Here is a 24,076-nt window from a genome sequence, read left to right on the forward strand (position 1 = left end):
AAATCTCCAGTGGCTTCTCTTTAGTGCTAGAATGCAGGTCGTAATCCTTTCCCTTGGCTACAAAGACCTGGCATGATCTGACCCCCCTACCCCACATCCTGCCTCTCCCCACTCTTCTTATCTGTGGGGTCCACTCACTTTGGCATTTCATCTGCCACTTTCATGTAACGTGCTCCTTCTTATCTCAGGGCATCTATACCTTCTGCGCTCTTTCCTTTAAAAAACACTCATTTCTTACCAACACCCCTGAGAGAAGTGTTTCCTGACCCATTAGATCCTCCTCTGCACCAACAACATTAAAACTCTTATGACTTCCTATATTTTTCTTCTGTTCCATTTATTGGTTTTTGAATTATACAATTATTTGTATAGTTTACAGACTTCATGGCTGCTTCCTTGATTAGAATGTAACGTCTGTGACAGCAGGCACCAAGTCTTCTGTGCCCTATGATTCTAGAAGTAGCACTGTGCTTGTCACACAATCCTTGTGCAATAAAAGCCTGTAGAATAAATACAAATTAATGTCATTAAACTTTTTTTGAAAACGAAGGGCAGTGGATATAGAGTATTTTGTTTTAATTTTTTTTTAAAGTTTATTTATTTTTGAGAGAAAGAGACAGAGCATGAGGGGGAGAGGGACTGAGAGAGAGGGAGACCCAGAATCGGAAGCAGGCTCCAGGCTCTGAGCTGTCAGCACACATGTGGGGCTCAAACTCATGAACTGTGAGATCATGACCTGAGCGGAAGTCGGACACTCAACCGACGGAGCCACCCAGGCGCCCCGGGTGTAGAGTGTTTTAAACCAAGGTAATCTATCTCTTTGGCTGTCTGTGGCCTTGTCTGGGGAATGGAGGGAAAAAGCTCACCTCGTCTATTTCATGAGCATCGTAATAAGAGCGTGAGCCACAGAGGGCTTTGTGGATCTCTGTAAATACACAACAAACTGCTGTTAATGCTCTTTCCTTCAGACTGGCCCTAGAAGTAGGAGAGTTGGCTGCTTTTGTGATAGGAAAAGACAAGCTTAGGTCTCTAGTACGGCCTTGAGAAAGTCTATCTCTCCAGATCTCTGTTCTTCTAGGTATAAAAGGAAACAATTTCGTCCATTTCTTCCACATGCCTTTAAGGTCCATTCCTTCCAAGCTATTCCATGACCAGTTCATGCACACCGAGGTACAGAGACGGCTTAATCAAATGCTTTGGCAGACAATTGGTATTGTCACGGATGGCCACTAGGAAGCGGTGAAGCTCATCTCCAAAGCGAGGCCACATTCGGAGGGCAGCTTGGGGCTCTGCTCCTGTGTGGCCAGTTCTCATAAACGAGCTCCGGACTTGGTTTCAGGGGTCAGGATTTCAAGTCCAGATCTGCCGTTTCCTGTCAGTTGTAGGACCCGGAGCTTCTCTCTTATACTCTTGGAGCCTCAGTTTCCTCACTGGGAACGCTAGGGTTAATAATACTGACCTCACTGAGCCGAGGTGGGAGGAAGCAAGATCACGGTCAGGAGAGTCAGGCTGTGCTCCCTCCTAACCTTTTTCAGCAGGCGGGCACGTGACATCTCCTGGAAAGTTGGGAGGGAGTGGGTGCTGTTACCCTTTTAGGCAGAAGCCCGCTGTAGAGCTTTGGAAACAAAGGGCGTTGCTAGAAGCATTAGCACTTTAAAGTAGCAAATCATTCCCCGTTCTTAGCCTGCAGTGCAGAGCCCAATTTTTTAATCCAGAGATGGCAAAATTGGGCCTGGAGTAACTTGAAACCACAGGCTATCGTCTCACCAATGATTTACCAGCTGAGGCTACTCTGAGCTCAGAGGTTTGCACACTGCCCAGGGCCCCCGCTCCAGGGAATCTTGTCTCGCCCAGAGAACGATTCTCTGGAGATGAATACGAAAACACTGTTTGTCCTGTGACACTCTCCTGGAAGCCGCGCTTCTGGCTATGTCCTCAGAACATTCTAGTGTCCACCCATTTGGAGTGGTTAGCGAGGGACAGGACTTCCCAGTAAGAGGCATGTCTTAAATCATGTCTGCTAATAAATAGCTGTGTGTGTGTGTGTGTGTGTGTGTGTGAAAAGGCCATCAGATATAAATAGTTTAAAATCTAAACTCTGCCATTGACTATCTTTATAAACTTGGGAAGATTGTTTACTTGTCTGAGCCTCTAGTTCTCCTCTTCTGAAAGGTTATATTAATGCGTCTGTGATGGGAGCAAAAGACGAAATGCAGGTCAGGTATTTAGCTCTACGTGTGACACGTTCTAGGGGCTTACGGCCTGTCAGTGATTTTCCTTCCTTTGGGAGAGGGCAAGAGGTCACCCTGGGCCACGCGATTTGAAAGCTGGTGCCTACAGGAGCTATTCCTCGCTTTGGTGGCTGTATCCGTCATCTGCCGCTGCGTAACAAGCAACCACAAATCTCAAGGCCACGGAATGAGCATTTATTTATCCTACAGCTGGACCTAAGCAGGCAGCTCGAAGCCACCCATTGGCAAGGTCTCTTCAATGTGCTCCTTGCCCTCCCTGGACCAACAGGCAAGCCCGGTACGTTCTCGTAGAGATAGCAGAGGTGCAAGACAGCCAACAGGAGCACGAGATGGCTCCGGAAGCCTAGGTTCAGAATGGACGCCGTGTCATTGCCACCCCTCACCCCCATTGTCCAGCGCCCGTCACGCAGTTCTGCTCAAATTTAAGAGGGGTTAAAATGCACTTGGTGATTTGGGACGGAAGGAAGTGAAATCACTTGGCAAAGGCTGTGAATACAGGATGGGGTAAATAACTGGGGCCATTAATAAAATTTACCAGAGCTGCTATGCGTCCGACACTCTTCGTTTGTCGTGTGTGTGGAAGGGGAACACGCCATAAAAGGTAGAAGGAGTAGGAAGTGGTAGGAAGAAAAATATTTTCTCCCCTCGCTTCTAGTAGCTAAAGCATGGAAAATAAATGAAGCCGGCAAATCATGTAGTTCAGCCCAGGATATTGGTTGTTTTTTTTTTTTTTTTTTTTTTTAATTCTATTCATTTTTATTTTCTAAAATCACTTCGGATTCATCTTTTTATCAAGTAACTTCGGCACATAGTACAAAATTCAAAGGATCTGAACAGCCATATTCTAGAAAAAGGACATCTCCTCAGGGTGCCTGGGTTAACCATCCACCTTCGGCTCAGGTCATGATCTCACGGTTCGTGAGTTCTGGCCCCGTCTCGGGCTCTGTGCTGACAGGTCCGAGCGTGGAGCCTGCTTCGGAGTCTGTGTCTCTCTCTCTCTCTCTCTCTTTCTCTGCCCCTCCCCTGCTCATGCTCTGTCTCTGTCTCTCTCAAAAACTAAATAAACGTCAAAAAATGAAAAAAAAAAAGGACATCTTCTCTCTCCATTTCCCCGTCATACAATTCCCTTACTTACGAGACTCTTATAGCCAAGATGGGTTTGTAGCCTTCCAGGGAAATCTATTTAGATACATGCATCAGCATCCACATCCTTTTTCTTAACACGAAGCATGCACACACCATCGCGTACCTTGACTTTTCACTAGACAATTTATCTTGTAGATCTTGCCACAATAGGAGCAACCATTTTCCATGAAACAGCTGCCGATGTTCCTTCAAAAAGGGGGACTGTGAGTCTTGAGGGAGTAATCCAAAGCTTCCGGGTTAGTTCGAAATCACCTGCAAGGCTTCAGCGCAGTGGGGAGTTCGGCAATAAGGACGCGAGTAGAAGGTTGGGGTTCGGGGAACAGGATGCCTGAAGCAGATGATTCCAGGGCCAAGAACTTGTCTGTGCTCTGTCTCTTTCCATTCCTACCTGTACCACCTATATCCCCCAGTACCTTTCTTCTCTGCTATTTACATGAAGTTGGTTTCTTTCTTTTTTTTTTTTAATTTTTTTATGTTTTTATTCATTTTTGAGAGAGAGAGCGAGAGAGAGAGCAGGGGAGGGGCAGAGAAAGAGGAGATACAAAATCTGAAGCAGGCTCCAGGCTCCGAGCCGTCAACCCAGAGTCCGACGCGGGTCTCAAACCCACATACCGTGGGATCGTGACCTGAGCCGACGTCGGACGCTTAACCGACTGAGCCACCCAGGTGCCCCCGAAGTTGGTTTCTTTCACGTGTAGTCAAGAACTGTAACGAATACGGAGTGGTACCAGGAGGAGGAGTAGGCCGCAGGCTGTCCGTGGGAGACGTGGGATCGATGGATTGATCGATCGTGTAGGATTGAAGATGGTGACGATCCCCTGGTATTGAGTGTCGGGAATCTCAGAGGAAGAGGCAACGAGCGGAAAGGCACCAGCCCGGTGTCTGTGCCTTCATACACCGAATGCTTCCTGAGCTCTTAACTTTATTAAGTTATTATTCTAGGTGTCGAGAATCTAGTGAAAGGAAAACAGACAAGGTCACTGGCCTCACGGAACTCATATTCGAGTGAGGCAGAGACAATAAAGAAGCAAACAAACGTATAGCATCGTGTCAGGTAGCGATGTCTTATGAAAAGGCAAAGAAGACAAAAGGGGTGCCATCTTAATGAGAAAGAAGAAAAGAGGCCACCAGCCTTCACCGGCACAAGATTCTGCTCCATTCGTGCCTTTCTGCCTCCAGGCTGACTGCACAGACGGGCCGTCCTCCGGCCCATGGACGTTGAGAGGCATCTCCCTTATTATTTATTCCCCCCAAAATCTGCTGTCATGTTTGACCTCTCCGCTAGAGCTGAGTATCTCCTGTAAAGAGGCTGCAGGTTGCAATGCCCTCTGCCCAGGTGGAACCTTCGCTAACAAAGACCGCTCACTAGCACTGGTGAGCAAACGAGCGCCAGGGAGGTCAGACGAAATGAGTGAGATTCGAGCTTCACTCCGCAAGCCTCCGTGACTCCGTGTTGCTGACGGAACCGCGTTCGCCCTGTTCGGCATTCGGGGCGCTCCCTCGTGAGACCCAAAGTTGTCTTCTCGAGGCTCGTGCTCATTTCTCCCGATCGGAATATTTCCCAGCAAATGGTCATTCCCTTCCCTGGGCCCCGGAGGTGGGGCGTACTTTCCTGTTCCACTTCGGGACCGGCCGTGTGCCTGGCGGTGGCCAGGACCAGGTGACGAGAGAGGCGACGCGGTCAAAGGCGTTCAATACACGTGTGCCATTTGGTTTGTTCTCTTGAGCTTCTGTGAACCTCCAGGGGAAGAAGAGTCCCTCTCGGCCACTATTCCAAGGAGGTGGTAGGTAGGCACCTGTGGATGAGACGTGTACCAAACAACGTCTGGACTGTGAGTGGGGAAAACACATAAAAACTTGTCGCTCTACTCCACTCCTTTTGGGTGGCTCATTATGTAGCATGTTTGCGACAATAGGACTCCGGTAATCGACTAAATAACTCACTGCTTACCTCCATAAGGCTTCTATGTGGGATTTTTGCCTGCAGGGTCCCATCCATCTAAGCTAGACTTTCTCTCTCTAAACATCTTATCTGCGTGTCTAAAGCATAATTGCTAAGAAGCTGTCTGGGAGACAAGCACACACGGACTTGAGTTCCTGTTTGGCCGCCTATTAGCTTTGGGGAATCATTAGTTTCCTGTGCCTCAATTTTCTCAAGTGTAAAATGAGATTAATAATGTTTCCCTTGATAGGCTCTTGCAAGGATTTGGTATATCACACATGTAAAGTTTGTGCTCAGTAAATGTTTTGATGTTTATTACATTTTCTTAGATAACGTTGCAATAACCCTTCAAGGCAGGGAGTTTTACCACCATTTTACATGCGAGGAAACTGACGCTCGGACAAGTTAATTTGCTTGGCTAACAGTTATTAGGTGGCGAGATGAGGATACATGCCGGGCTGCTGGGATCCAGGACCCGTACCTTCACAGCCGTATTATGTTGCTTGGATCATCTCTGAGGTTTCTTTCAGTTTCTCTACTACGTGGTTCCTTGGTCAGAAATCTAAGTGCCAGAGGCCCAAATAACAGAGGTGTCTCCTGTGAGCCCAGCCTTTTCCAAAATGTGAGATGCACGCTGTTGATGGTCCAAGAGGCAATTTTGATGGGGAAGGACACTGATGCCATCAGATATCAAATCATGTTGGAAGAAAGTCATTTCCTTTTCAATGTCAAAGAAAAACAAAATCTTCGTTGGGTGCTAACATCTTTAATGCTTCTAACACTTGCTAGCCTCCCCGTTTCCATCCTTTCTTATAACAAAGTAAGAGCACACTCCGGGCGCAGAACTTGGGATAAGAAACGGTATCCTGTTAGAATTTCACTAACTGTGTGGTTTCTGTAACAGTTATTATGGCTGTTGTTGTTGTTTTCCCACTGTCTTTTATACAAACACATACTTTTGGCTTTCCATTTAGTAGAATTTAAATCCCTCTGGAACATGCATTTCTTTAACTAAAAAGGGTTAATTTAAGAAACACAAGTTAAGGGGTGCCTTGGTGGCTCAGTTGGTTAATCTGACTCTTGATTTCAGCTCAGGTTCACGAGATCAAATCCTGTGTCGGGCTCTGCACTGACAGCACGGGGCCTGCTTGTGATTCCCTCTCTCTCTCTCTCTCTCTCTCTCGGCCCTTCCCCAGCTTGCACTCGCTGTCTCTGTCTCTCTCTTAAAAAATAAATAAATAAGCCTAAAAAAGCCTTTTAAAAAGGGAAAAACAAGTTAGTTAAATAAAGAACATAAGTGGTCTATGAATAGTAAAAATCACAAAGATGGTGCTTGAACCACAGTCGTGTGGGAAGTACCGTGTTATGAAGGCGTTCGGCATTTTACTTTCGTCCATACGTCTATGGCAGCCTGCCTCGTGCCCTGTCTCCACTCCCGAGCCAGCATCTCCGTCCCCATGTAAACCGAAATAACTCCTAAGGGGTCTCTGACGGTGAAACTGTGTTCAGTTGCAAACATTTGAAACACCAACACGAAGTCTGTTTGTTTGCAATCATGTAGCCCACTAAAAAATAGACAAAACTGGACAGCCGCAACCCTGGGGTCCCCCGCTGGTTAGCTATGTGACTGCAGACAACTCGCTCCAGCAGTCTGAGCCCCAGTAGCCTCCTTTATAAAAATAGGTGATTTACCTAGATGATCTCAAAGGCCTTTTCCACCGAAAGTGCGTGAAGATTTTCAATATTATTTTTGTTAAAAGAATCACTTTACCATTGAGAATTTCAAATGTTCTTATAATAAACCCCCAGAATCAAGGGCAACAATGTATTTGCAATAGAAAGTTCATTAGCATTTTTTGATAGTTTTTGATCATTTTTGCATGTATTAAAATGAAACATTTGGTAAAAATTAAACATTATATGCAAATGAGTGCAACCAGCCTACTTTTGGAATAATAATTCATTATCTCCCTTATAATATATGTGAGTGGCTTCGTTTTATTTTCCAGTACACCATAGCTATTAAGTCAGCATGTTGGAAGTTGACCAAGAAAGTATAACAGAGGATCCAGTCTTTCATTTACATAAGTCCCAGAATTCCACCTGTCGAAATTTTATGCTACTAATAGGTGACAAGACTGTCACTCGATGTTCATTTATAATATTGTCACTGGAACCTAATAAACATTTAGGACATATTTCAGGAATTGTATTTTTGTTTTGTTTTGTTTTGTTGCCAGAAAGAAGCAAGCGTATCCGTGCTACGGCAAAAAGGTTCTACACTGGAAAGGTACTGTTAGCAGTGTTGCTGACTTTTTCTCTTGTGTGTTTTCCCTTCTTTTGCTTTTTCAAACAAGAATCACATAATTATGATATTAAGCTGGAAGGAAATATGAGATTCTTTGGCTTCAGTGCCTTCACGTGATAGGTAGAGAAATTTTGACCCAGAGAGGTCTAGCAGCTTGCTCCTGGTTACCCAGATCGTATCCGTGCTGGAACAAGAACCCAAGGCTCTTGACTTCTTACTCAGTGTGTTTATGCAGCTCCGCATGCATTGTTATATAAGATATAAATACAGAGACTATAAATATATATGCAAACATGACAACCATTATGTCGATTTTTCTCCAAAGTCAGTTCTAGAGAATCCTGAAGCTAGTCAGGTTTCTCGTCGATATCGTATCACTTGTATTTCCTTCCAACCTCTTTCTGGACCAACTACCACAACCAAATGACAGCCTTTCCCCCCACACTGCCACCACTGACAGCCCAAGCCACTTTTTTGGAGACATGAACTCATGCTGCCTTGTAGCACTGTGTGCGTGAAATTTTAATTCAGGTAGGTTTTGTTTATTGGAGCAAATTGTACCTTCCTTAAGGGGTAAGACTGCTCTCTCCCCAGGTTTCTGTGTTTTGTGGCACAGAATGTTCAGGACCAGAATGTGGGACGACTAAAGTGCACAGAACCTTAAAAATAAAATGGCCTGGGACGCTTGGGTGGCTCAGTTGGTTAAGTGTCCGACTCCTGATTTCAGCTCAGGTCATGATCTCATGGTTCGAGAGATCAAGCCTCACATCAGGCTCCATGCTGATAGTGTAGATCCCGCGTGGGATTCTCTCTCTCTCTCTCTCTCTCTCTTTCTCTCTCTCTCTCTCTCTCTGCCCCTTCTCTGCTCACACTGTCTCCCTCCCCCTCTCAAAATAAATAAACAACAAAAACATTAAAAATGGTCCAACCTACTTCCTTTACTGAAATTAGTGTTTTGTCAAAGATTGCATGAGAAAAGTCAAAGGCAGGGTCCTAATAAAATAAACACGGCCTTCTGATGCTAATAATATAAAAAGATGAATTGGCCCTGGAGACAGATGTGTTGCACAGTTGTGACTTTAAGGTTACCAAAAGGTATGTCAACTTCATTTCATTAAAAATAAACCTTAAGGTGAAGTTGATACATTATGGATACATCTTACTGTGACCATGTAAATGTTGAGTTATTAACAACTAGGCTGGGAACCCCAGGGCCACAGTTCCCCAAACAGCATGAATGGAGCTTTGGGCTCCAACTACCATTCCCAAGAAATCCTAAAATTTGAATAGTATCAATTGACAGGGATATTTTTTGGATATTTTTAAGACAAACAAGCACAGTACTCCTTTGCTTACCAAATAATTGCGACCATGTTCCTCCTATTGAGTGTGATATTCTAGGCTTCTCCGTGAGCCCATTCTACCCTCTCTGTCTCTTCTCAATCCACTCCTCCACATGAAGAATATATTTCAGACTCTCCGGTCTTCTCAGCATTTCCTGAAAATGCCTTATGGATTTGTTCTTCTCCTAGTCACCCTCTCTTCTGCTTGGAGAAATGCAACTTAACATTCAAGAACGAGCTATGAAGCATTCTCCAACCACATCAGGAAGAAGGGGATGATGACAATGGCCACCATTTACTGAGCCCTTAGCCCTGCCAGGCACCTTGTTCTTAGAAGTCATCCCATGTTCTGTGACCCCGTGATGGCAGCGCTCTCCCAACTCAACATGAGGGCACGTCCCTGACCTGCGAAGTCCCAGCACAGATCCTGATGTAGGTTCTCAAACACTATCTGTTGAATCAGTGATAGGTAAGATTAGGGTTATAATTAGCAAGTGTTTGTTGAATGAAAATACTGTAGAGAAGATTCAAATTATCAGACTGGAGATTGGGTGAATGACTCTAAATTGCCTTCCAACTGTAAGACTGATGATTTAGCTACCCTCATGTTCAAATAAATCCCCTCACGTTGGGAATTAAGAATAGAAATAAAAAGCAGAGACACTGTGATCTCATGCATATTCGAGCTCCCAGACCTCCCTATCCGAAGAGGCCCGGACGTGGATTCACATGCAGTCGCACATCTGGAACTATTCCTTCCCCACCGCCTTGGCAGAATCCCTGTGGCTTTGCAGCAGACCGTGCATGAGGGTATCTATAAATAATCACCCAAATGTAATGCCACCCAGCCTGCCGGGTTAAATATAGACATTGGATTAGCTCCAGGGAGGAGGGGACAAGTGATTCCCAACTCAAAGAAATTGTTATGAATTCCATTTGCTGCGTGAATATGTACATTGGATGTTTCCTTCCATAAGGATACCAAAATAGCAATTAACTCAAGGCTAATGTTATAGCTGCTACTGTCTCCCCTGCTTAATCTCTCCCCATCTGGATCCCAACACAGATGCTGACGTGTCTAAATGTGTATGTCAAGTGACAGCTCTCTCCACACCTGTTCTCAGTATACCTGCCCTGCCCCCTGCTCACCGCCTCTGATTCCCTTTGATGGGAGAAGGTGCCGCGTGGGTTATAGCATGCCATCTTTCACTTTTATATCATGGATCTCAATAGGATAGTGGAAAGGACTGACCTTTGACTTCATTCAGAGCTAGGCAGAGTCTGCTTCCCAATTTATCAGCTGTGTGGTCTCGGGGAAGTCACTTAACCTCTCTGAGTCTCATCGGTTTCTCTGTTTATAAAACGGAGATAATCTTGTTTCCCTGATAGTGCGCTGGGAAGATTTCACAAGATCCTCTGAGTAAATTGTCTGACCCACCGGCAGACTCTGAGTGAAACAACCTCTCTCCTTCTCACCTTATAATCTCATTTTATAGACCTCTGGAGATGAAATGGTCATTAGTGATTATCTGGTCCACTGCTTGCATTTGCAAGGAAATTGCGGGCTAGAGAGGTAAATAATGTGTTTCAGAGATTGTCAGATAGAGTTAAAGATGGGCCGCGGCCCAGGATTCATGTGTTCTGCCTTCAGGGCCAGCGTTTTTCCCAAAATCATTCATTCCTTCACTTATTCATCTATCCTTCATGTTATGCGTGCATGTTTTAATATTTGTTGAGCACCTATCAAACAGCAAGTGTGAGAATCGGGAAATGGGCAAGCAGGTGCAACTCTCACCACCACCCAAGGTGCTCGCAAGTTGGCACAGGAAAAAGTTAATAATATTAGCTAATATTTTTGAGCTCTCTTGTTACTCCACTAAGTGCTGGGAATTGTTCTAAGTACTTTACATACTTACCTCCCTTAATCCTCCCAAACTATATGAGTTATGAATTCCTATGAGAAAAACTGAGGCACAGAGCGGTTAAATGATTTTCATAAGATTACGTGGCTCCTAAGGGGTTGTTACAGCATTCCACTCCAGGCATCGTTATTCCCAAGTTCATGCCGTTAACCAGTAAATTATTATCATCTCCTGATGCAGAAATAAGACCAGTGATTTTCACACAGCCATCCAGGGAAACATAGGGACCGTCGGAGTTCAACACTCGGCCACTCCCACCATCCATCCAGTGGGCATCAGGGAAGGAGCCGATTCGGGGAATGATGTTGTCCATCTGATATTGTTAATGAACTATGATGTCATTAATTCCAGAGGTGGCAATTTGATAGAACCACATGGGCCCAGGCGTAAGACTCCAAGTGAATCACAGGAACACAAGATAGAGGAGACCAACCTTAGGTTTGGTAGCACTTCACGATTTGTAAAGCACTTTCACACATAGTTGCTTGAGCTGCACAGTACCGCCTTCGTGAAGAGGGCAAGGCACGGAGGGTAACTCCAATTTTACAAATAAAAATACCTAGACTCAGAGGTGGTAGCTTTGGTCAAAGATGCTAAGCAAGATTATAGAAGTGATGATAAGATAAACATAAGATACGGTCCTTTAGGGCATTTTCTGTCCTTTACCTTGCTCTCTCACCCTTTTGTGTTATCTAGTTTAAAAATAAAGAAACCCTAAGTAAATAAGAGAAAGGGATAATTTCTCTTTCCCGACATCAGATGTTTTGTCATCAGGGTTTAGTATGGTTCTCGATCTCAGACAGAGCTCGGTGAAGTCCTCCAACAAGAACACACAGTATAGATATTCTCCATTTTTGGCTAAAATGAGAGGCATTTGTTGCCGGAAGAGCAAGGCTATAGGGAATGATAGCTTGCATTTTTGCCCTGAGAGAAAGATTTACCAACCTTACAGTGAACAAAAGCAGGACACAGATAAGCCCATCATGTTTTATAAAAGAAACTGTGCTTGGGGATCATACAAAGGTTCTGCTCTATATGACAAAAAAGTGATAACATTATCTGTTGGAAGCTTTTTTAAAGACAGTCGTAACACTCTGATGGTCCAAAACATAACCTCTGTGGCCTCGGGCAGCATAGCATTTTGAGGACGCCTTTCTGATTGGATGAGTCAGCAGTGAAATGCATTCCCAAATAGACTGGAGTGAGTGCTGGCGAAGTGAGCGGGTTTCCGCTGCATTACCGTCAAACGGTTCTCAACATCCCTTTGAAAACCAAGGGCCTTCTCTTAGGAAACGTATAGAAGCACATACGTGCAAAGTTTTAACACGCTTTCAAGGAGTCCACAGACCACCCTGGGGCCTCATCATATACACTCTGGTGATACATATACAAAAGTGTAAAAATCTCAGCGTTTGAAAATTTCTTAGTTACACTTAAGAGGTGTTAGATCTGTATATTTCCAGAAACAAGGACTGTGCCTTATTCATTATTATGTCTTCAGTGACCAAGAACATAACAGATATTCCAAAACATTTGGGTGAATTGAACTGACCTAAAATATGGTTAAATGCTCTATCAGTCAGCTGTTACTGCATAACAAACTACCCCACAAGGTAATGGCTTAAAACAATGGCCATTTATTTGACCCATGATTCTGCAGGTGAGCAATTTGGATGGGGTTCATCTGGGGAGTTCCTTTGGTCTCAGCAAGGTCCCCATATGTGGTTTTGGTCAGTTGTGAGTGAGATACAGATTGTTTTTGCTGATGTTGACTGAGCTCTGTAAGATATATAGGGCTTGACTGAGACAACTGGGTTGACTCATCTGCAGTCCACATGGTCTATCATCTTTAGAAAAAATTTTTTTAATGTTTATTTATTTCAAAGAGAGAGAGAGACAGAACGTGAGCAGGGGAGGGGCAGAGAGAGAGAGGGAGACCCAGAATCCAAAGCGGGCTCCAGGCTCCCAGCTGTCAGCACAGAGCCGACGCGGGGCTCGGAGAGGCTCGGAGATCATGACCTGAGCCGAAGCCAGATGCTTAACCGCCTGAGCCACCCAGGCGCCCCCACGTGGTCTATCACCTTTAATCAGTGCGACATGAGCTGGTTCACATTATAGAGAGTGGGAAAACATACCTTCAGGTTCAAGATCTCTTGGCTAGTGGTCAGGAGCCAAGGGCACACTCTGTCCCCCCCAGCTCCATTTTGCACTACCCCCATAGGAGACTCAACTTTAGTTGGTCCCTACTTAGTCTCTCATGTATCCTAGTGTCTTCCTTTTGATCTCAGCCAGAAAAGAGCAGACTCATTAATTCCCAGAAATATATTAATGACTCATCTGTTAGCGATGTACCTGGTTATCAGTGGCAGCATCAGCCATGGGTGGCTTGGGGCCAAGCAGTCCGAGGAGGCTGGTGAAGCCATGAAGAGCAGACGGGCAGGGAGAAAGGGTGGATGACTGGTGCCCATCAGGCTGACCAACTGCAGACCCTTAGGCCGCAGCTCCACTTAAAGGTGAGGGTGACGCTTCACCTTTCCACGACTACAACCAGATTTCCTAGAGGAAATCCCCGGGGGGAAGAAAGCAGCCTGGATTGCCCGAAAGGCAGGAGGGTGGAGTCAGGAAACACTGAGATTGGAGGTAATGTTGTTAATGTGATGCACACGTGTCTGGAGGATGGAGACCCCCACGGGAAGCCTTCTCGCCACCCTGTCTTCTGACCAGGATAGGAGCTCCCTCCCTGAGCTCCCATGGCCTTTCTCCCTGCACCTCATCCGTAGCGTCGATCGCACGTTTAACCCACCGTGTTCCCCACACAGCGCAAGTTCTATGAGAACAGAGACCTCCTCCGTACCGCTATTATTCTCCCAAGCCTGGCATATGCAAAGGGTCCGGTACTTGTCGATGCAAGTTATTTACAATCCTCTTTTATGGATAACGTGAGAATCTGGGGAGAGGACACAGGGTCAGGTCTAGGATATAAGCCACCGAGATACAGTTTTGAGACTGGTCTCTCCGTGAGTCCACCATTTTTAAAGTTTCTCCCCATCTCTAAAAGTCTGACGTTCCCAATTCAACTTCAGAGCCAGAAGTTTTCGGGAGGGGTCAGGTTGCTTATGACGGGGTCTATCAGATTGGAAGCAATGCTGATGTAGGTGGAAAACAATGATAATAATCATAATAATCGTTATCAAAGAGGCTTGTTGTTCTTTTCAACTCTTATTAACCTGGATTTTGTTTAAGAGGTTTCCAATTAGCTTCTTGTAACTGCACAGTTAACCTTTTCTGAGCTTTTCTCTTCAGGCCCTCTCTCCCCAAGCCCTTGGCCCTCATTTCTGCCCATGGGGCCTCACAGGAATAGCTGGAATCCAGCCTCCTGAACTGCTCCTGAGCACGGGATAATTGCAATATAATTAATGAATTAAAAAGAATGAAATGTTTTAAGTGCTTTCAATATTCCCTTTCCTATAATTATCTACAGGAAACATGTTCATTAACAATCCTGTGCTGACAGCCCCCCGGCTCTGGATAAGCTAGCTCAGCTTCCAATAAGAAAATGAATTGATGACCTCTCTAGCTCAGGCCTTCACCTTCCATGGGGAGAGGAGAGGCCAAAGCAGGGCCATCATTTGGAAAACTGGCGACCAGATCAGGCTCCCTCCCACACCTTCCGTCAGGTCACCTTGACTCGTCTCAGATGCCAGGGATATTCTCTCTGCCCGTCTCCTCCGATGTGTTTTACACTGTCCCTCAGGGAAACACAATGCTAGCCGGTCCCTAGTAATGCTCTCATGTCTCATATTGTCTTCCTTTCGCCCTCGGTGAGAAAAGAGCTGAATCATTAATTCACGGAAATATGTGAATGATTCAGATCCTTTCACGCTGTGCCTTGCAGCCAGGGGTATCATCATCCATGATGGGGAACCAGAAGGTACTCAGGGTCATACAGTACACTGGGCATAGATGCCTGGAGCTAAAGTTTTTTTGACCATTGGGAGGAAATGTTTATATCAAATGGAATATTGGTATTGCATAATAGAGAATTAAAATGTGCATGGATGTCAAAAACTAAGGCAGTATACCAAAAATAACATGTTTATGAGGAACTGTTTCAAATGGGGTCCCCAAGTGCTCCAGGGACACCCGGTGACTGACCAGATGTATGGAGACATTTCCTGTGAAGTCTGGTCTCATGAGAGACTCCTGTTATCAGTACTTAGTGCCAACCCAGAACAACTAATCTTCTATACTGGAATCATGGAATGTCCACGATTATGGTAGACTATGAAAGGGGCATTTTGGAGGAGGGTCCCCTCCCAGAACCCCATACACTTACTTATTTTTAGATATGTGAGTTTCTAATATGTACAAGGTAATAAGGCAGGTCCAGTGTGGAATACATTGACAAACGACACAGGATCATGCATTCAAAAATCGTCTAGGCTGTGGGGTGCCTGGGTGGCACCTGGGTCCTGCCGTTGATTTCAGCTCAGGTCGTGGTCTCATGGTTCGTGAGACTGAGACCCACATCTGCTTGGGATTCTCTCTCTCTCTCTCTCTCTCTGCCTCTCTCTCTCTCTCAAAATAAATAAATCAACTTTAAAAAAAACAAAAACAAAAACAAAAACAAACCCACAAAGATTTTATAAACTAGTGGGGAAGAGATGGCTTCTATCTATAAATAACTGTAATGGAGACAGGACTAGGTAGTGGGAGAGAAGGACTTTAAATGTGCTTTGGGAGTCCAGAGGAGGTGCTATCATCTTTAGCCCAAGGGACTTGGGGACATGTCATGGAGAAGGAAGATTTCCAGCTACGACTTGAAGGACAGGTAACGGCTGGATGGGAAAAGATGCAGGAGTATGGCTGTCACCACGTCAGGAAGCAATCCTTAGCAGAGATACAGAGACTGAGTCCAGGGAACAGGGGTCTGGCCGGGATGGGACAGCTGAGGCTAAATGCACAGTTGGCGTGAGGTTGCAAGGAAGCAAGGCTGCATGGCAGTTGGGGAAGAGTCTCTGAAGGAGTTCACCTGGCAGACCAGGAGGTTAAATCAATAGCAGATTTTAGGCTTATGAGCAACAGGAGACTTTGTGCTTCGGAAAGACAGCAGTGTGGTCAGGAGGGACATGCTTCAGGTGTGCGGGATAAACACGGAGGCAGGAACTCATGTTATGAACCTAGCAGAAGTGTTCGTGTGGGCGGCAGAGGATGATGGCTCAGACAAAACCAGATCAAATCCCACCGCCGTCACTGCTTGGGCAAGGGACACCGGGCTGCCACTGTGCCGTGGCACAAACACAAATAAGTGGAAATCAGAGAAGCAAGCAGGTGAGGTATGTGCAAAGGAGCCAGAGGACACAGTGAAAAGTGCTGAAAGCCACAGGCACTTAAAAAAAAGGCAATCTGTTTATATAATCAAACCATCTGGGTGTATATTTTTGAGACAGGTGAAGTTGGTAACCAATGAAGTATTTATTGGGATAATCTTTGAAATATTTACCAAATTCTGATTTGGGTGGTGGCTCTAAGAGGCAGGCTTGTGGGCGGGGTGGGGGGGGGGGATACTGCAGATGAGTTGGACAGGGAAAAGGTCTGAGCAGTTGTCAAGGTAACAGAATGAGCTGGGACAAGTGGGCACGTCTCGTTTCCTTTCCTTTCCTTTCCTTTCCTTTCCTTTCCTTTCCTTCCCTTCCCTTTCCTTCCCTTCCCTTCCCTTCCCTTCCCTTTCCTCTTTCCTTTCCTTTCCTTTCCTTTCCTTTCCTTTCCTTTCCTTTCCTTTCCCTTCCCTTCCCTTCCCTTCCCTTCCCTTCCCTTCCCTTCCCTTTCCTTTCCTTTCCTTTCCTTTCCTTTCCTTTCCTTTCCTTTCTTTTCCTCTTTCCTTTCCTTTCCTTTCCCCTTTCCTTTCCTTTCCTTTCCTTTCTTTTCCTTTCCTTTCCTTTTTTGCCTTTTACTGGGTGAGCAATGTTGGGCAAGTTTCTTAAAATCTCTGAGGTTTAGTATCCTTATCCAGAAGCTGATCTTATGATCATATTTGGCTCCGAGGGTCATCGTGTGGATTAAGTCAGGTAATACATGCACATCATCAAGCAGAGAACGTGGTATTGACTAAACACTCAGCAAAGGTTCCTTACTGTCCTTTTCACTGTCATGGTTGTCTTTGGTGTGCCATTCTCCGTTTGTCTCCTAGGCTAGTCCTTAAGGAACTGTAATATCATTTCACCATTTTCCTATCTGGTCACTGTCTCACAGCTAACAACTTCTCAGGAGTTTTTGTTTGTTTGTTCTTTGTTTGTTCTGTTTTGTTTTTTAAAGGACTGAGCCCACTCTCTGTTCTGGAGAATTATGTATTACTTAGAATTATTCAGTTGCAAGGAACAGAAACGCAGGTGACTCAAGCTAAAGGAGAACATGTAGTTTCACGTGGCATGTTTTGAGGATGACTGAAGAAGCTCAGGTAGAGGTTCAGGGATCTCTGGTTTGCAGGTCTCAAATCTGAGTTCTTCAGTCAATATAATCATCAGAAGATTCAAGATGGCCCCCAGTGGATTCAGGCTCACATTCTACCCGGTGAGCAGCCCTCGAAGAAGAGTATTCATTGGTTTGATATGGTTCTTCTCCCCATCCTAAACCATCCTCAATGAGTAGATGGTTAGAATAAACTAATTGAGTCAGGGTTGGTTTGTGTTCCCACCTGTGGAGCCAAAGGCTAAAATGAGTCTCTGAACCCCATGGAATTAGAATAAGGGAGGGTGGCTTTGTAGCACAGTGATTCTCAAAGTATGGTCCCTGGGTCAGTAACATCAGCATCCCCTGAAAAATAGCTAGAAATACAAATTCCAGAATACAACTATATTGTACAATATATTATTATATCAATCCTACTATTATAAATATAATAATTCACTTCTTTATATAGACCTATAAAATCAGAAAGTCTGAAGAAAGGGTTCAGGAATTCTGTGTGTTTTGTTTTGTTTTGTTTTGAGAGAGAATGAGAGAGTGTGAGGAGGGAGAGAAAGAGAGAGAGAGAGAGAGAGAGAGAGAGAGAGAGAGAGAGAGAATCCCAAGCATGCTATGTGCTCAGCACAGAGCCCGGCGTGGGGCTCGATCCCACGATGCTGGGATCATGACCTGAGCCGAAATCAAGTCAGACACTCAACCAACTGAACCACTCAGGTGCCCCAGGAATCTGTGTTTTAAAGTCCCCCTGTGCGATTCTGATGTATGCTCAAATTTGAGAACCACCATTCTGAAAGAAAATACACAAACAGATTTCTAGAAAAGGACAGAAGTATGGTGAACGAGCAGAAAAAAACCAGATGCCTATTATAGGCTGCCCCCTAATAAATCAGCACACCCATTTTACAGAAGGGGAGCCCGAGGGTCCAGGAAATAATGAAACTACGCCAAGACTTCATGTCTGCTAAGCCCAGAGCCACATCTGGGACTCAGATATCCCGCTTCCTAATCCAGCACTCCTTCTACTGAAACACTGTAAAAAAAAAAAACAAAAAAAAACAAAAAAAAACCAAAGGACAAAATTCCTTGCAGCAAGGTATTGCACCTGCTTGTGTGGACTGTTCATTTTTTAAGGAGCTTTTTTTTTCACCTAAGTAACCATTACTTAATAGTGGATTGCCCAAATGCGTTTTCAAGACCTGAGCTTCTCTACTGCCCTGGAGGGAATAAGCCCCTGAGAAGTGATGGGTACATCACGCACCACATTTCCATTGCGTATCTGCTCACGTCCCAGGAAGCTTCCCATGCCCACAGGTTCTGCATGGCCAGATGACATGATTATCTGCAGATGTTACTGACTCCGGGGCCAAGTTATTCATATTTTACATTTGAAAATCATCTCCCAGCGAAGGCCAAATGAAATGACCTTTGCAGAATGAACTAGACTGAAGTCAACAAGAATTTATTGAGCAGGGAGTATGTGGCCAGGACCGTCAGTCAGGGCTGAACTTGTGAGGGAGGCAGAAAGCGTGGGCACTTCCCCAAAGGAGATCTCAATCCAGTTCGGCAGCTGACAGGAACACAACTAAAACAATTACGGAATTTTACAGGTGCTCTCGTCCTCCCGTTGTGCTAGCGTGTGCCCGGCACGTGAGCTTTCTTTCTATATTTGAGGACTTCTTCACATTATACATCTTGATTGGAAATAGTCCGCGCCCCACGATAGAAGCTGAAAAAGCCAGCTAGAAGCTTTTCCAGCTAGCCAGGGATTGAGAGCATGGATGGCCTATCAGAGGTGCCTGGCTGGGGGTCGTGGTATAGCGGGTGGGGGAGAAAAGACTGGGAAAAAGTTCATCGTAGTGGCGGCAGTGACACCTGCCTATTTTCAGAGCACTGGTGACAAAGGTGCCGGAGGGTGCCGGAAGCCCCGTGCGGGAGGAGTGCTCAAGCTGGCTGTGGATCCCGATGTTAAAACAGTGAGCTCCCAGGATCCCTACCAGATTGCTTGCGAGCTTATGTTTGTGATGGGCTTTGGTGGTATAAACTCCTTTGGTCTTCTGGTGGAACTTTGAACTTCTCAATATCCTTCGCTAATCTTCTATCTGGCTTAAATCTCACCAGAGTCGATCTCTGTTGCTTGCCCCTTTGTATCCTGGCTGAGGAACACTGCCTCCTGTCCATTCCTCAATACATCACGTTCTCTCCCACCGTCGGCTTAGGCTGGGGGTTCCTTCAGCCCAGGACCACGTTTCTCCCCTTGTCTCCCCTTCTTTTCACCTAGTTAACCCCCGCTCACCCTCTAGCCATTCGACCTCAGCTTGAACCCCATTTCATCATAGCAGCCCTCGAGCCCTGGAGCCCCTCTCTCCTTTTGCCCCTCCCCTGACCTTGCCATCTTCCTTTGAAGCACTATCCGGCCACCTCCCCAGACTAGATGTAAACTACATGAGGATAAAGACTGTGTGTTTTGCTCACTGCCCAGCATGGTTTTGGGTGCTTGGAGGCTGCACCGTCTGGGATGGCCCAGTGGGTTGAGCAAATGAAGACTGGTGAGATATGTGGTTCACACCTTACGCACTATAGTCCTTCTGCAAAGGGCCTGTGGACCCTGGAATCGCCAGGGAAAGTTTCTCGCAGTAGAGGGAGGTTGAGTTGAACTTTGAAGTATTTGTGGACCTTGAATGTGGGGGATTTGGACCAAGCAGCATATCCCAGATTGAGAGAACAACATGGGGGCCAGAGTAGGGAAGGGGGGAGTGTCACTGTGTGCTCAGAGGACAAGCAAGTGACTTAGCTGCTGGAACAAGGTGTCCGTGCAGGAGAGGAAGAATAGGTTAGATCACATCAGTAAGAGAAGGTAGATTTGATAGACTTTTAGGAAAGGAGTCTAATCCTGGTTCTGCAATTTTTTAAATCTTTTTTTAATGTTTATTTGTATTTGAGAGAGAGAGAGTGAGAGACAGAGCATGAGCTGGGGAAGGGCAGAAAGAGAGAGAGAGGGAGACACAGAATCTGCAGCAGGCTCCAGGCTCCGAGTTGTCAGCACAGAGCCTGACATGGGACTCGAACCCACTAACTGTGAGATCATGACCTGAGCTGAGGTCAGACACGTAAACGACTGAGTCACCCAGATGCCCCTCTGCTATCTTCAAGCTATTTGATTCTAGGCAGATGCCTTATCCTGTCTGAGTCTCAACTTCTGCCTTTGTAAAACAGGAATAACATCCAGTCCACCAATTCCTTGGAGTAAAGTCTAAAGTAATTTCTAATGTTTCTTCTGAAAATCAGACATGACCGTCTCCTGCTATCAACCTTTCAGTGATGCAGTTGCCTGGAAGACAAAGCCTGAGATCTATAGCTACGGTTCCAGGTCCTGAACCATGTGACCCAAACTTACTTCTCCAGCCTGGCTTCCTGGTGACCCACCCGCACACTCTATTCATGTTTCCTCCAGCTCTTTCCCACCTCTGTGTCTTTGCACATGCTTTTCCCTCCGACTGCAATGTCTTTCTCTTTCTGGTCCATCTGGTGAGCTCCTGGTCATTACCCATTAAACTCAGCTTATGTCCCCTCCTCCAAGGAGGCTCTGTTGCATCAGTGTTAATCATCTGGCTCCCTTCACAGCTCACATGGGTGTCAATGACGACCTTTTCCACAAATTGCTATAACCCAGCACCATCTTTGTGCCTGGAACAGAATAGGCGCTCGCCAACTGTGTATGAAGTCTAATCTAGTGTGGAAACCACCGAAGAGTAGCCACCGTCATCTACCAAACATTTGGTGAGCATCTATTATGTTCCAGGTGAAACATTAGGCCACGATGCACTGGTGGTTGTAGTAAAGCCATGCACTAACAGCAGGGGCTTGGGAGGACCTATTTCCAATCACCTCCATTGCCAGATAAGACAAAAATGCCCAGAGAAGTGAAGCGTTTGTGTAAGGGCACAAAGTAACTTACAGCAGCACCAAAGAGGAACCCACTTCTTGTGACCCTGAGCTTGAGAATACGTCCATATCGCCACCTGCTTTCATGCTTATCATGGCTCTAATTATCCCGCCGCTTAGCCACACTCGTTAACGCCTATTTTTATAGCCCCAGCTAACATTGTGGAGGATTGATATTCTTTTTTTCCTACCTTTATTAGCACATTATGCGACTGGAAGTCATAGCCTATGTTTCCCCCCGTTTTTAAGACGAGTTTACAAAGAGTGACTTCCTAATATTTGAAGAGTTTCTAAATTACAAATCCAGAAAATTTCCATTTCCACCCACCTCCTTGCCTGCTGTAGCAATTCTGGAGCCATGTGGTGGTGATTTGTAAATCTTTGAACCTGTAACAGGAGAACGGATAATTCTAAGAGTGCGTCTAAAAGAAATAGTTGACGTCGTTTGGAACAATGAACCATCCTGTCATTGGAGAGGAGACCTGAGACAGCATGAATGAGATCACGTCTGTAAAACGGTCTGAACCCCTCGGAGGCAGCCCCTCCATAAATACATGGCATTGTGGTTCCAGCCTTTGTAATACCACGTAACATGAGCGCTACTCATTGTGAGAGGAAAATGGTCTATACGGGGTTTCATAAAAAAAAGCGCGTGCTTGCTCACTCCTGCCTCCTGGCTCCCACCTCTGTTGTGGCCTCTGGGCCAGTATTTGGCCCTGTTTTCCATCTTGCCCCTTAAAATAGGCATGGATGTGTTGGAAAGAAGTCAGCTAAATGTGCCATGCCTTCAGTAATTCGTCCAATGTTTACGGAGAGCCTCCTGTGTGTCAGTCATATGCTAGGTCCCTGGTAGCTTGAGGCAAGTCTGTCCTCGAAGTCTTATCCCCAGCCCTCCCTGAGGCCCCCAAAAGTTCTTGCCTCGAGGGGTTTTTCTACCACACCAAAACTCTTCCATGTTGCGCCACAAGGGCTCAGAGCTCACATTTGCGCAAACATTTTATGGGTCATTTTGTAGGATCCTCAAGGATAGGAACCATTTTCATTTTGTCGCCCTACAAAACGTATTGCCAGTGAGAAGTGGCAGTGATATAAGGATAAAGGAAGACCATTCATTCAGTCGCTCACTCTGCCAATATCCACCAAGTGCCTGTAATGTGATGGGAGGGCACTATGGATATAGGTAAGAATGAGAGGCATAAGTTCCCTCCCCTCAAGAAGACAGGTAACAAAAACGTAAACAAGTAAGCATGTAACATAAGGACAGGGGGTATAAGTTTTGTGAATAAAAATAAACCAGGGTGAAGGGACTGAAAAACAACTGGAGGCCATTTTAGATAGACTGGTGACATCTGGATAAGACCTGAGAGAAGGAAGGAACCAAGCCATGTGGATAACTGGGGATTGATGATTGCAGGCAGAGAGCAAAGCAAGTGCAAAGGCCCTGAGGTTTAGACATGTCTGTGGGGTTCCAGGGCCAGGAGTACAGCGGAGTAGAAAGAAGTGTAGCAGGAAAGGAGGTGAGAAGGGCAGGCAGGGGTAGCTTGTTGAGGGCATTTGGCCAATATGGGAGCTTGGGCTATTGCCTCCTGCCTAAACTCCCACCTTTCTCCCTGATGTCGGTGTCTCATCTTTCCCATCTTCCCCGTGCATCTGATTTTAAAATCTCTATCCAATCCTGGGCAGATCATGTCACATCCATCCTCAAGGCTTGTCAGTGGCTCCCTGACATTGAAAAAACTAACTTCGGGGTGCCTGGGTGGCTCAGTCGGTTAATCGCCTGACTTTGGCTCAGGTCATGATCTCATGGTTCATGGGTTTGAGTCCCATGCCAGGCTCTGTGCTCATAACTCAGAGCCCGGAGCCTGCTGAGGATTCTGTATCTCCGTCTCTCTCTGCCCCTCCCTGACTCTCTCCCCGCCCCCTCAAGAATAAATAAACATTAAAAATATTAAAAAAAAATAAAAACTAAGTTCAAATTACTCTTCATGGTAATTTAGTGGATGTTTCAGCATTTTCCAGTCCTACCCTGGTTTGTATCCATCTACCTTCCCTCCCCTCTGACTGCTTCAGAACACGTGGAAAATGCCCAGCTCTTTCTTAGCATTGATCACGCCATTCCCTCAACCTTCTCCTTCTTTGTTGCTCATCCTTCAGGACTTGGCTCAAATGCCACCCCGTCTTCCATCCCACGGTCACAATGAATCTCTTTCCTGTGCGGTTCACCATGGGCGATCCATTTGGGCCGTGCCCGATTCTGCCTCAGTGGACATAACTTGTGTGTGTGTCGGAACCCAATGAGAGTGTCAGGAGCTTGAGGACAGGGATTTTGTTTTTAGTTACTCCTGAGTTCTCAGAACTTTGCATAAAGCCTGGCATCATGACCAGCTCTTGGGAAAGGTTTGCTGAGTGACTAGTGATCTTCACTGGAAGCAAACAACCCCAGGAGCTAATATTTGTTAAGGACTCACCGTGGACTTAGTCTTAGGGTAGGAACCTTATGTAGATTCTCTCATTTCGTCTTCATAGCAGTCAGGTAGTCGGAGGCTATCACCAATGCCGAAGACAGAAATTCAGAAAGTGAAGGGTCTTAACCACGTTCACTTTGACACTAGAGCCTGTGCTTTTAAGCATCACCTTGGACAAAAGCTCGACAACAATTCAACTCAACTTCCATGACGGTCAGAACCAATTCACAGAAGGGATGGAGAGATTCTAGTGGACTGACCATGAAGAGGAACTTCTTGTAAACGGAAGGT

At 45.6% G+C, this 24,076-nt stretch overlaps 1 long non-coding RNA gene across 1 annotated transcript; it reads right to left on the reverse strand.

The window, feature by feature from the left end:
- Positions 1-318: 318 nt before the first annotated feature.
- Positions 319-24,076, reverse strand: LOC131491427 (uncharacterized). Its single transcript, XR_009251450.1, has 3 exons — positions 23,789-24,076; positions 21,649-21,707; positions 319-500 (listed from the first exon to the last, which is right to left on the reverse strand). It is a non-coding gene; the product is annotated as an uncharacterized LOC131491427 (long non-coding RNA).

Source organism: Neofelis nebulosa, chromosome 12, assembly GCF_028018385.1.
Source record: "Neofelis nebulosa isolate mNeoNeb1 chromosome 12, mNeoNeb1.pri, whole genome shotgun sequence".
Taxonomy (NCBI): Eukaryota; Metazoa; Chordata; class Mammalia; order Carnivora; family Felidae; genus Neofelis; species Neofelis nebulosa.